Source organism: Platalea leucorodia (assembly GCF_965183815.1).
Source record: "Platalea leucorodia genome assembly, chromosome: 3".
Taxonomy (NCBI): Eukaryota; Metazoa; Chordata; class Aves; order Pelecaniformes; family Threskiornithidae; genus Platalea; species Platalea leucorodia.
The window spans coordinates 123,376,811-123,389,195 of record NC_138825.1 but is presented as its reverse complement, the minus strand read 5'-3'; positions in this window follow the sequence as shown (position 1 = coordinate 123,389,195).

Below are 12,385 nucleotides of genomic sequence, written 5' to 3'. Positions count from 1 at the left end.
AAGCATCTTAAGCACTGTCTGAGTCTGAACAGATACAAATGACAAAGGGGGGGACCAGTCTCAGTGTTATGGGGATGGCACCCCCATTCTGTGCCTACCACCATGTGTTGTGCCCAGTGTTGCATGCAGGGAGGACTAAAATACCATGACTGCTCCTACCATAATTCTTGACAAAGTCGACAGAAGGGAGTTAGAAAACTAAGAAGGGCAAAATCCATCCTGCCATTTGCCCACAGAAAGATTAAAAGCCAGATCTTTGCCACAACCTGATGACATTGAAGATGTTATTTCTAACATAAATTATAGTGCAACATAAAGAAATCAGAGGGTGTTTCACAACAGCAGTTGTCATAATCAACAAAGATCAAAAGGGCAACACAGAAAGAATATTTTGACCAAAAGTCTTGCAAAACTCTCCTGTTAGAAGAGGGTGAAATTAGGGTTCGGCGGCTGTGAATACTCCAGGTTCACTCATGTGATTATTGTGGCTGCAGATAAGTTATTTTGCTCCACTGTTTTTGGATGACTTTTATAAGTCAGAGACCTTTTGGTCAATATTTTTCAAAGCTGCTGTTGACTGCTCGCTCCTCATTCTTTTTCAGGACCCCATGTTTTCACCACCTTAGAGAAGAAGACCTTTTTTTAAAGACACCACTTTTTTTTTCTGTCACCACTCCATAGGACAGTCTTATGTGTCCTACAAAAATTGAAGCATTTTGGAAAATGCAATTTGATCCTGCTGTAATTGAGATACCTCCTATGAGTTTCTGCTGTACGTAAGGGAAGAATTAGGGCCAAAACGCGAAGATCTGGGTTCAGAAGAGTGAAAAGCGTGATAATGACAATGAGGATTACTATTACATCATTTGCTACTAACATGAAAATATTTTTGAATGGTGTCGCTGTCCCTAGGTGTATTCTTCTTTTCAGCTGGTGATCAGTCAGTGCCTAGAGATGAAGGTGGTGTCAAAATACGAAAAATGCCTTCAAAGTAGTAGTTTTCTGGAGACTTGGTCTTGATGGACTAGTCCCAGCCCTGAGGGTCCTTCAGGATCTCAGCAGAGTTCCTGCGGCACCATTGGCATCCCGGTACTCAGTTAACCTTCTCCGTGAAGGTTTTGGTGAATTTAAACCCAAAGCAGTCCAGACTGATTGTTTGTAGCAGGCTCATTTCCTATGAAGTAAAGGAAAGGAGAAAAAGCAAGCTGCACAATCTGTGTCATTATTAAAACCAAAATGATAATCAGGATAGAGCAGAGAGGAACTTTGCAATAAAAAGATCCCAATTAAGATTTGAGGTTTACACCTCTCAAAAGGCTTGTGGGAAAATAGTAATAACGACAACAATAAACACAGGAGCAACAAAAATGTGGGATCCCAATGCCTGTGCCCACAGTGAGAATAAAAAATGCAAAGCCTGGGCCACCTCGCCTTTAATTTCCTAACTGCTGTTTTGTAAGGCTGTGTCATGCTTCTCAGTTCAAACACGCTTTGGCTCTTTATTATTCATGGGCCTTTTTCTCAGTCAGTGGTGTTGAATAATAAAACAGCCCAGGATCAAATGGGCCAATTCTCCACGCCTGACACCAACTGCTACTGTTCGCTGGGCTCTGCCAAGCGTTGCCTCTGATAATGAGTGGGATTTGGTTAAACAGTAAATTAATGAATAATGAAATATCCAGGTTGATCAGTTAGAGAGCACGCTTGCTTTGCCCCCGGCCAAACGCTCGGGGCAGAAATTACTCTCAAACGGCACTTGCCTGTGTGCTGGGCTGGATAACTATTTTACAGCCTATTGCTTGACAGGATGCTGGGAAGGGGGCGAGGGGAAGGGGGGAGGTCGGGGAAGCAAAGCGGGCAGGGCAATCTCCTTATCACCCCGCACCGAGGGGAGAAGGGGCCGCTCTGGGGCCGTGCAGAGCCCGCTGAGGAGGGGGAGAGGGTTGCAGAGCTGAAGGAGCTCGGTATGAGGTGGGGGGGAAGGCTGAGCTCCCTCCTAGGTCTTCCTCTCTCCTCTCCCAACTTTAGCAGGAGATTACCTTGACCCTGGCTGTCACTGGGGATAACCCAACTTTCCCCCCACCACCACCCCGGCTTCTCCCGGCCGCATGAGCTGTCAATTCTTGCCTTGCATTAGCCTTGTCCGAGCGTGTTTCTGAGCGGGGACCATCCCTCCTGGCAGGGGTTGTAGCCCAGAGTGCAGAAAGAGCCTCCCGGAGCCGTGTGTCAGGTGTTTGGGGCAACTAAAAGAGACCGCGAAAGGCTGCCTGCAACGGGGATGGGGCAACCGCATATAAACAGGGAGAGAAGGAGAAAGCATTGCAGCAAGGCGAAAACAACCGTGTAGCCTTCATTTTCTGCACCGGGAGAGATAAGTAGCTGTAAAATATTTCCCGCAGGTCAGTAACACAAGTACATAGATGTACACAAACACACACGCAGGATTTCTACAGCTAGAGGAGGGGGGAAAGCCCTTCTTGCCTTTTCACACCCATCCTCCAGAACTGCACAACGCCCCAGCCCAGTCTGTGTTTTGGGGTGGAGGGATTGCTCCACGTTGGCGAGAAAACCGCTATAATTATCACCTTTTATCCAGAAGGGAAACTCTCCCTAACCAGCTCTCCCTCTCCCTTTCTTTTTATGATTATTCTTTCCAAACTTTCTAAACAAGCCTCAACGTCCCAAGCCAAGCCAGAGCAAAAAGGGGGGCGGGGGGGAGAGAAGAAAACCCGCTGTTTCCAAAATGCGAGTTTACAGGTCGGGGCTGAGTTACTTTCTCTCGTCTCATGTCACTCCTAAGTTAAAGTTTAAAGAAACCTTTGAAGCGTAAGGAAGAAGGAGGTCCCTGCTACGCCTCGGCCATCGCCCCCGTCCTCCCCCGGCAGCTGCCGGGCGCAGGGAAAGCCTCCAGGCTCCGGCTGGGATGGCAAAGTCCCAGGAAAGCAAGACTGGAGGGGTTTAAACGATAGGCTCCTTCACTTTTTTACTCTTCTTCACTCATCTGTCTGCAGAGTGTTTTGTGAGTGTAAGGAGGAGCAGCGGGCAAACAAGCGGCTCTCTGGGGCAGGTTAAAGCCGGTGTTTATTTTACTCGTCAAACAAAACCAGCTCCCACATTCACCGCCAAATGTTAATAGAAAAATCCGCAACTTTTCGTTTTAAAAGATTTCACCTCGGTCCTTCCTGCTCGTGCTATTCCAATTTTAACCAGATTTTTAAAATCCAGCCTATTTCCGTGAAAAAGCGTTTATCCAAAAAATGCCTCCCAGCCCCAGTTGCAGTCCTTCCACCACCACCCCCTTCCCATTGTTACCAGTTATTGTACTGTGATTTTCTATACAGAGCTGGAAACAGGCTCCCTTTTTTTTCCAGCCAAAACAGGATCCGCTCTGCACTGAAATAAGGCAGCAGCGGAGTGTCGGGGAGACCGGGGCTTACTCTCGTCCCGATCGTTGCTGACCGCTTTTGGGAAGAGCTGCGGAGCTGGCTTTGCGGGCAACGCCAGCTTTAGGTAAAGTCACTGGGAGTTTTGCAGGAGCAAAGACTGTCAGGTGATGCTCTGTGCACCAAGAGCGAGATAAGCTGTTGTTAGCGCTGGTTTCGTGAGGCAAAAGATCCCCCCGGTACTTTAATGGGTTTTTACAGGGAAATGTCCACACGCATTTCATTCACCTTAGCGTTTTAAGCGAGCGGAACTATGGATATCATCGCAATTGTACCCAATGCTCTTTGTAAATCTCAACATGCACTAATTTACCACCTGAAAAGAACCAAACGTTGCTGCTTTAAAGGAAATGTTCCTCCCGACCCGAGGAGAGCATCCTCCTCGCATGCCCTCGGACGGTGAGGGCTGCGCCGCGCACGCCGCTATTTAACAGCGCTGAGAGCCACCGGCCCAGCACCTCCCCACGCTGGCACCCGGGGGTCACACTGCACCGGGCAGCGCTCGGCACGGTGTTTGCCTTCGCTTTACAAACACCTTGCCAAGTGTTAAACCCCCTTTTTTTTTTCTTTTTTCTTTTTTTTTTTTTTTTTTCTTGTGGGGATTTTTTATTTGCCCCATCCGCGGCAGATCCGGGCCAGGTAAAAGGATTGCTGTCTCTGAAAATTCGGGTGAGAAATCCACACGCAAACACACACACACTCCTTTCATTTTAGTGCTGTTTGGAGGAAGCTCCAAAATAATTGCGGTCATTTCGTAATTGCGTGAGATTCTGGGGGTTTTTTTCGTCTTAATTTTAAGGAAAGAGTATAGAGACACTCTTAACTCGTAAATCCCCAGAGATTTCCTTCTCCCCCCCTGCCAGAAAGCGTTCACAGGCGGCGAGACGACTTGCTGGAAGGGAAATCAGAGCAGCCCTTCCTCCGCTGCCCCGGGGCGCCGGATCAGGCCCAGGGCCCGGCTGCCGGACCCCGGGGTCCGTGGGCCGGGGCGGGGGGAGCGCCGGGGAGGACCGGCCCTTCGCGGGCTGGAGTCTATTGCAAGGGTTTAATTCCGAAGGCAAGAACGAGGAGCATTTTTCTTTTTTTTTTTTTTATCCTTAACTCATAAAAGTCAGTTGTGGTGTGCGAATGGGACCGACTCCGCACGACGAGGCGGCTGTGACAGGACGTGTAACACCGTGTCCTGGTACAGCCCTGCACACAGACAGACACACGTCCAGCTACAGGGGAAAAATACGGGTGGATGCCTGTTTACGAGAGAGACAGAGAAAACAAAGGAATTCAGTGAATATATTGGTACTGGGGATTATTTAAGACATTTGACTAGTTCCATCATAGGGACACCAGATGTTATTTATGAGGTCTCGTATAAATGTGGGCCATACCATGCAGGTGGGGAGGGAAAAGAAAAAAAAAAAAAAGCAAAAGGGAAAAAAGAAAAGAAAGGAGTTCACCCCAAAGGGATGAAAGATAAAAATGATGTTTATGACTATATAAATCAAGGTGAAGTTTTGTAATGGAAACTAAAACTACCTAGAGTTTAAAAAAGAGACTGGGGCAAGGCAGGAGAGAGGGAGAGAAGGTCCCCGCTGGTCATGACTGGGAAAGCAGATTATAACATCAGACCGGTGGGGAGGGGAAGTTTTGATGAGCTAGGTTACTGCTGCTATTCATTTATTTTTAACCTTAGCTGGGGGGGAAGAAGCTAGAAGAGGTTACAGAAAAGGAAAGAAAGAAGGAAAGGAAAGAAGGAAGGAAGGAAGGAAGAGAGAAAGAAAGAAAGGAAGAGAGAAAGAGAGAGAGAGAGAGAGAGAGAGAGAAAGAAAGAAAGAAAGAAAGAAAGAAAGAAAGAAAGAAAGAAAGAAAGAAAGAGAGAAAGAGAGAAAGAGAGAAAGAGAGAAAGGAAGGAAGTGAGAAAGAAAGAAAGAGAGAAAGAAAGAAAGGAAGGAAGAAAGAAAGAAAGAAAGAAAGGAAGAAAGAAAGAAAGGAAGAGAGAAAGAAAGAAAGGAAGGAAGAAAGAAAGAAAGGAAGGAAGAGAGAGAGAAGGAAGGAAAGAAAGAAAGAAAGAAAGAAAGAAAGAAAGAAAGAAAGAAAGAAAGAAAGAAAGAAAGAAAGAAAGAGAGAAAGAGAGAAAGGAAGGAAGGCAGGAAGGAAGGAAGGAAGTGAGAAAGAAAGGAAGAGAGAAAGAAAGAAAGAAAGGAAGAGAGAAAGAAAGAAAGGAAGGAAGAAAGAAAGAAAGAAAGGAAGGAAGAGAGAGAGAAGGAAGGAAGGAAGGAAGGAAGGAAGAAGAAAGAAAGAAAGAAAGAAAGAAAGAAAGAAAGAAAGAAAGAAAGAAAGAAAGAAAGAAAGAAAGAGAAAGAAAGAGAGAAAGAGAGAAAGGAAGGAAGGCAGGAAGGAAGGAAGGAAGTGAGAAAGAAAGAAACAGAGAAAGAAAGAAAGGAAGAAAGAAAGAAAGGAAGAGAGAAAAAGAAAGAAAGAAAGAAAGAAAGAAAGGAAGAAAGAAAGAAAGAAAGGAAGGAAGAGAGAGAGAAGGAAAGAAAGAAAGAAAGAAAGAAAGAAAGAAAGAAAGAAAGAAAGAAAGAAAGAAAGAGAGAAAGAGAGAAAGAGAGAAAGGAAGGAAGGCAGGAAGGAAGGAAGGAAGGAAGGAAGGAAGGAAGGAAGGAAGGAAGGATCTGATCTTGGCTTGTTGAAGACCTTTGGGAAAAGGCAGTGGAGCAGAGGAGATGAGCAGGAATATTTCTTCTTTCCTGACAGTGTTTCCAGGCCACCCCAAGCCCCGCTGGTTGCAAGCCGGGGGAGCGGCAGGAGAGCCCGGCCCCGGGGGAGGCAGGGCACACCGGCAGCCTCCCGGAGCAGCTCACTGTACTTTAGTATAAATATATACCTAGATGTGATTTGAATTTGCATTTGCAACCTTGAGACTGTCATCGGGAACCTGGGAAACTCGGGGTGAGCCCTTCCTCGTCTCGTCGGGTCCCATTTTAAAAGGAGCCCTGGGTTTCCACAAGCGGGTGCTTCGGCGGAGTTATAAAAGCGCTTTCCCCGGTGCATTTTTTTTAAATCCCCTTTTAACATAACTGTTGCACGGTTCTTGGGCAACAGAGAAACTTCCCGATTCCCCCCACGTCCCCCGAACAACCCTCCCAGACTCCGCTGGGAACTGCGAGAGCTGTTTTGAAACGTTTCATGCAAAACATATGCTCTACTAAAAATAATATCGTCGGTGCGATTAAAACAAAAGAAAACAAAACAAACTAAAAAAAAAAAACATGGCATGCATCCTGGTTTTTGGAAATTAGCTCCAGTGTCCCTGGTTTTCCCAACCCTCCCTGCCCGCGGGCATCCTTCACCCACATCTGCCCGCAGCTGGGTCAAAGGGGCTGGGGCGGGGAGGTTTGGGGGTCCCCGCTCCTCGCCCTGCAAAGCCCTGGTAGAAAGGAGGAAAAGGCGGGTGGCTGGAGGGGAGGGATCCCCTTTTCTCTTTGCTCGCAGCCCCGCTGCTCCCCCCACCTCGTTTTCCCCCTGCTCGGACCCCGGGCGCTGCCGGCCCCGTGTTCCCCCCCCCCCCCCCGCTCCCTCCATCCCGAGCCCCCCAAACTTGCTCCGGGCGGTTTTGCCATCACACCACGGAGAGAAAGTAGGTCACGGCTGAGGCCAAGCCTGGCTGAAGCCGAGGCAGCCGAGCCTCGAAAGCTTCCCCATAAAACAGACTTTGGGGTCGTCGTTTGCAATGCTTTTTGGTTTTTTTTTTTATTATGATGATGATGATTTATTTTAGACACCTTGGGCGATCAGTTGAGTCGGCTCCTGTAGTCCAAGCTGGAAGGAGAGGGAGAAGGGAGGTAGTTTGGGAGATGGAGGTGGGGATGGATTTATTTTTTGCTATCCCCCCCCCACCCCCTGCGAGAGAAATATTAAGCTGCAAAAACCGATCCACCGCCTGTTCCGGCTCCTGCTTCTGCCCTCCTAAACTACCGCTCTCTCTAAAACCAACAGAGAAGACCCGACCCAGACAAGTCTTCAGAGCGGGTATTTAACTAAAATAGTTCACCGCAGTAAAAGCGATGCTTTACACCCTCAGGGCTCCCTGTTTGAGCACACGTGAGTGTTTGTTTTCAGGGTGACGGTGCGGAGGGTTAAACTGACAGTCCTTTCCAGCCTCTGATTTACAGGCAAAAAAAATGGTGCTTTCGATAATAACTCTGAAAAAAAAAATAAAAAAAATCCTGAGGCCCTAATCTGCCCCCGCTCCTCCTTCACCCAACCGCAGGGTAAACCCCGAGTCACTCCGGAGTGGCTCCGGGTGAGCCCCGGGGATCCGGATCTCCCCTCGGCTCCTCTCCATCAGCGTCGGTTACGAACCCAACTAAAGCCGGTTTGGGAACGGAGGGGAGGGGGGAGGTGGAGGAAGAAGTTGGTTTGGTTTAAATATTTCCTTTTGCTAATTACTGGTGTTGCAACTGTAGACCTAAAGGTAGAAAATGATCCCGCGGTGTGAATACGAACATCACTCCCGATCTGTATATAAGAGTATATATATATATATATGTACATATACACACTCACATCCACGTATACATAAGTGAAAGGTACAGTAACAGTAACACAGCAGTGGGGAAAAAAAAAACGTTCCCTGATATTGAAGGCTTACATAGCGTTTTCTTTTAATGGCTAATACTTTGAAAAGAAATAAGGTTTACCCCTAATTCAGCTGGTAAAAGCAAAATGAAACGAAAGCTCACGTTAACATGACATGAGGTTTATTATAGGTCTGCTTAGAATGAAGAGGTAAGAGTGGTAAAAATATGGACATTTTTGAGCCAGACAGAAATAAAATACCAACATTTCTGAGAAGCAATATTTATTGTCTTTTTTTTTTTTTTTTTTTAATGTAGAGACATGTCCTGAATTTCCCCAAAGCCTAGGTTGGGAAAATAAAGACTTCTTGGCGTTATAAGTAAATCCGTCTGCAGAATCGAAGCAGCACCAACATTCAAAAAAACTGAAGAGGAAAATACAACAAAACACAACAATCTCTTTTTTTTTTATTCTTATTCTTATTATTTATGTAAATCAGGTCATCACTGGACAAGAAACCAATTTCTACCCATTACCATAACAGCTTGTCTATAAAGAACAGAAAAGATTCAGATAGGATACTATCTAGTCAAGCGGGATTTTTTTTGTTGGTTTTGTTTTTTTCTTTTTTGTTTGTTTTTTTTTTTTTTTTACTTTTTGTTTTTAAATTCCCCCACCCATTCACAGAGGTATAGATTCACAGATAAATAACCCAAAAACTACTTGCTCGCCATATTTACACATTCCCGTTAAATTAAGCATAAATAAATATATACAAACTCAATACTGAAAGCCTCTCCGCATTTCTTCTCAGGAAGAGTCGATAAACTGATATTTCTCACTGCATGGTCAGATTTTTCAAGAAGAGGAGGTGAAAGGGATCGTTTGGGGCATAAAAGGAGAATTTTTATTTTTTTCTTTCATCTTTCCAGTTTCTCATTCGCTTTTTCAGAGCTTTGCATTTGTTTGGTTTGGTTTTTTTTTCCTTTATTTCTCGCTGGCACACAATGTTTCGTCTCTCTCGAAATGTTCAGGCGTTTGCCAGTGTGTTTGGGGATATTTTCTTTCACTTTTTCCCTTTGTATAAGAAAATATACTATTTGTAAAAAGCCTACGGTCTCTCTCACACAGGGAAGCCGGAGGGGAGGGGGAGTTTGGCCGGATCGATCTGGCAATGCTTACGGCAGCTGAAACGAGCACCAAATTCTCCGAGAAACGTATTAAAACAGAGCCGAACAGGTCTGCGTGATAAACCGGTCAGAAAGGGATGAGCAGGGGAAGGGAATAAGCCCTTTGGGCACAGCTAAAGGTCTTAAAACCATCCTCCCTCCCAGCCCCAAATGCAAATTTGGGGATTTTGGGGGAGGGTGGTCTGGGATGCAAAGGGACTTGAAACAGCTTCTCACAGAGAATTTCTATTAGGTGGGACAAGACACGACCCGATTTTAAAGAAATCATCGGGTTGTAAAAGGATTCCCATAAAATTGGCTTCTTGTTTCCTTCACACCTTGTGTGAATAACAACCAGGAAAAAAAAAAAAGTCAGGGAGTGTACGAAAACAAAGATCTTTCCAAAGGAACACAGAGAATTGCTAGTAAAAAAAAAAAAGTGAGACTAAGAATGAAATAAAATTTACAGCAACCCACCTGTTTGGTTTGAAAACAAACTTTTCACGGTCTCTCCTCAAACTTTTCCCTTGAGTTAAAAAGCAAAGCTGCCGTGTTAATCCTCCTGTTTATTGATTTATGATCCCGAGGAAACCAAATCTTTTAATAACTCAATTATCAGATAAACGTCTGAGGTGCCCCGCCAACACAAGTAGTCGGGCTGGGAAAGTGCAGGAGAGCAGGAAAATGCCTTCTAGCAGGAGGCTGAGTTTGGTTTTGGGGGGACCTCAGTCCTCAGCACTGCTAGGAGCCACCGAGCAATGGCTGTTTCCCTCTGGGACCAGCACTAGGCTAGGGGGAAGAAGAGAGATGGATATACTCCTATGCCATGTTTTCTCCCTGTTTGTATTTAAATCAGAAACCTTGTGGATTTTGTCTCCACGCTTTGGGGAGCAAATAGGGGGCATCCCACTGAAGTCAATGGGAATTTTACATTTGGCTTTATTTCGCGTGAGCAAAGCACAGCCTGGCATTTGCAGGCTGTCTCTTCCAGGTAGAAGGCACAAGGGGCAGATCCAAAGTTGCCAGGAGTCAACTGAAACTCTTCCCTCAACCTTCTCAAGGTTTAGGTCCTGATCCAGGTGACCAAACCTGTGCCTAGGGGAGATTTCAGCAGCAGGATCAGGCCCTCACACGTGTGTGTGCGTGTGCACATGTGTGTGCAGGTCTTTCCCCAAGAAGTTGCAAGCGCTTCCCTCTCCTCCTTAACTCACAGTGGTGGTGGGATACTGTCTTCTGCAGTTAAAAGGAGCGTCCCCAACATCTCCCCAAAGACAAGGAAGGACCATCCCCAGCATCCCTCTAAAAACTTCAGCTGGAAGCTCTGGGGTGGCAGGGAGCAGGTCCCCATGTCCCTGCGTGTGCAGCTGGGGAGGTGGAAGACTGAGAGCTGATTTGGGCTCTCCCCGCACTCAGGAGCCCCACTGGGCTGGGTGATGCTGAAGGGCTGAGTCCATGAGCTCCTCACAAAGGCTTTTTGCAGAGAGCAGGCAAAGCAACATTCAACATTTTATGCTCTGCTTCAATAAACAGAATAGTCTTGTCAGGCAGAGAAGGGAGATGTGCTTTCAGGTGCTGCCATTCACTCCTCCCCAGATACACACACACGTACCCCGTCCCCTTCCCGCGCATCACTGCTGGGGCATGCCCTGCACTGGAGCTTGGGTTGTCCTTCCCCAGGAGCCTGCTGAAATTGGGGGTCGTTGGCGAGGGGTGGGCTTTGGAGGACCAGGGGCTGCCTGGGGACTGCTTTTCAACCTGAGTGTTCCCAACCTACTGGTGGGGGATCCATGAGATCTACATCACCCAGGGATCCACACCTCCTCTAGTGACATCCGCAGAGGTGTGCCAATTACCAAACCCACTGCCAGGGACCTGCCAGGGTCAAAGACTACCTTCAACTCATCCCAGCAGCCCATGGAGAAGGCTGCCTGCCTCAGTTTCCCCCCTTTCTCACGTGAGAATCCCCACAGCACTCTGCCCCAGAAGAACATGAATGAGGAGCAGCCCCAGAGGAGTCAGTGCTCCTTGGGGCTGGATGATTCCCAGGTTTCTATTGCCACATGCGTCCAGCTCACAGGTAGGGAACAAGAACCGAGACTTTCGCTTGCTGCATGAAGATTTGAACAGCAGAGGAAGCCCTCAGCTGTAGCCATTTCTCAGATAGCTAAGGACACTAAGGGTGACAATCAAGAGGCTCATTTGCTTTTTTTGTTTTAAGAAAATTTTGTTGGGGGATGTTGAAAGTATTGCTGAGTTATTTCTCCCCCACCATCCACTTTGGATGGTATTTAGAAACTAAAGCAAGACTAAGGCTTCTCTTTTCTTTCTCTCTCTCTCTCCTTGCTTTGAGTTCAGGTGTGCCTGCTTGGGTGGGTGGGATTGGGCACTGCAGCTTTAATGGGGATCCCGAGGGGGGACTGACCCGCTGGAGTTTTGCCAGCGACTCCAGGAGATTTACCCACACCCAGTAACTGTTCTGACATAAGCAAAAAGATGTGTTAGTGCACGAACCCTACCCCACTGAGAAACACATGCAATTACCCAATGCGGCAGAATCCAAACAGAAATTCATATCCTTACACTTCAGCATGATTTTTACCATAGAAACAAAGAAATGTATGTTAAAAAAAAAAAGAAAGAAATCAGACTTCCCCTCCACTCCCCCCAAATCATACGCATAAGACATCCTGTCACACACCAAACCACCGCGGAAAACATTGGAGTTAAGAAGTGCTTTCCCCCTACCACACCGACTTGTTCTAAAGCAAGAGTCACAAGACATTTTTTTTTTAAAAGCTTTCTAAGAGAAACAGATTTCCTCAGACTGAGCTCAGAAATCAGGATATTCCCTGGCAAGCCCTCCCCACTCCCATCACGAGGAGCCAGCTCACATGGCAACCCTTTCCTCGCTGGGTACAAGACCCTAGTGCCAAGCAAGCGCGGTAACATTCAACACAGCTCTTATTTTCTTTGCAATATTACACCTCGATTTCAACTTATATTTTTTATCTCATTCAAATTATTCCCTTTGAGCTTCTTTAAAGAAGTGCACCTACAGAATTCGGAAACAACTGGCTTTGATTTGAAAAAGCAAAAAAAAAAAAAAAAGAAAAGTATCAGAATATCAGAATTGTGGATTTTTTTTCTCTGTACCTGATATATTGTGTAGGGATCTCTAGTCCTCTTTGAAGAAGC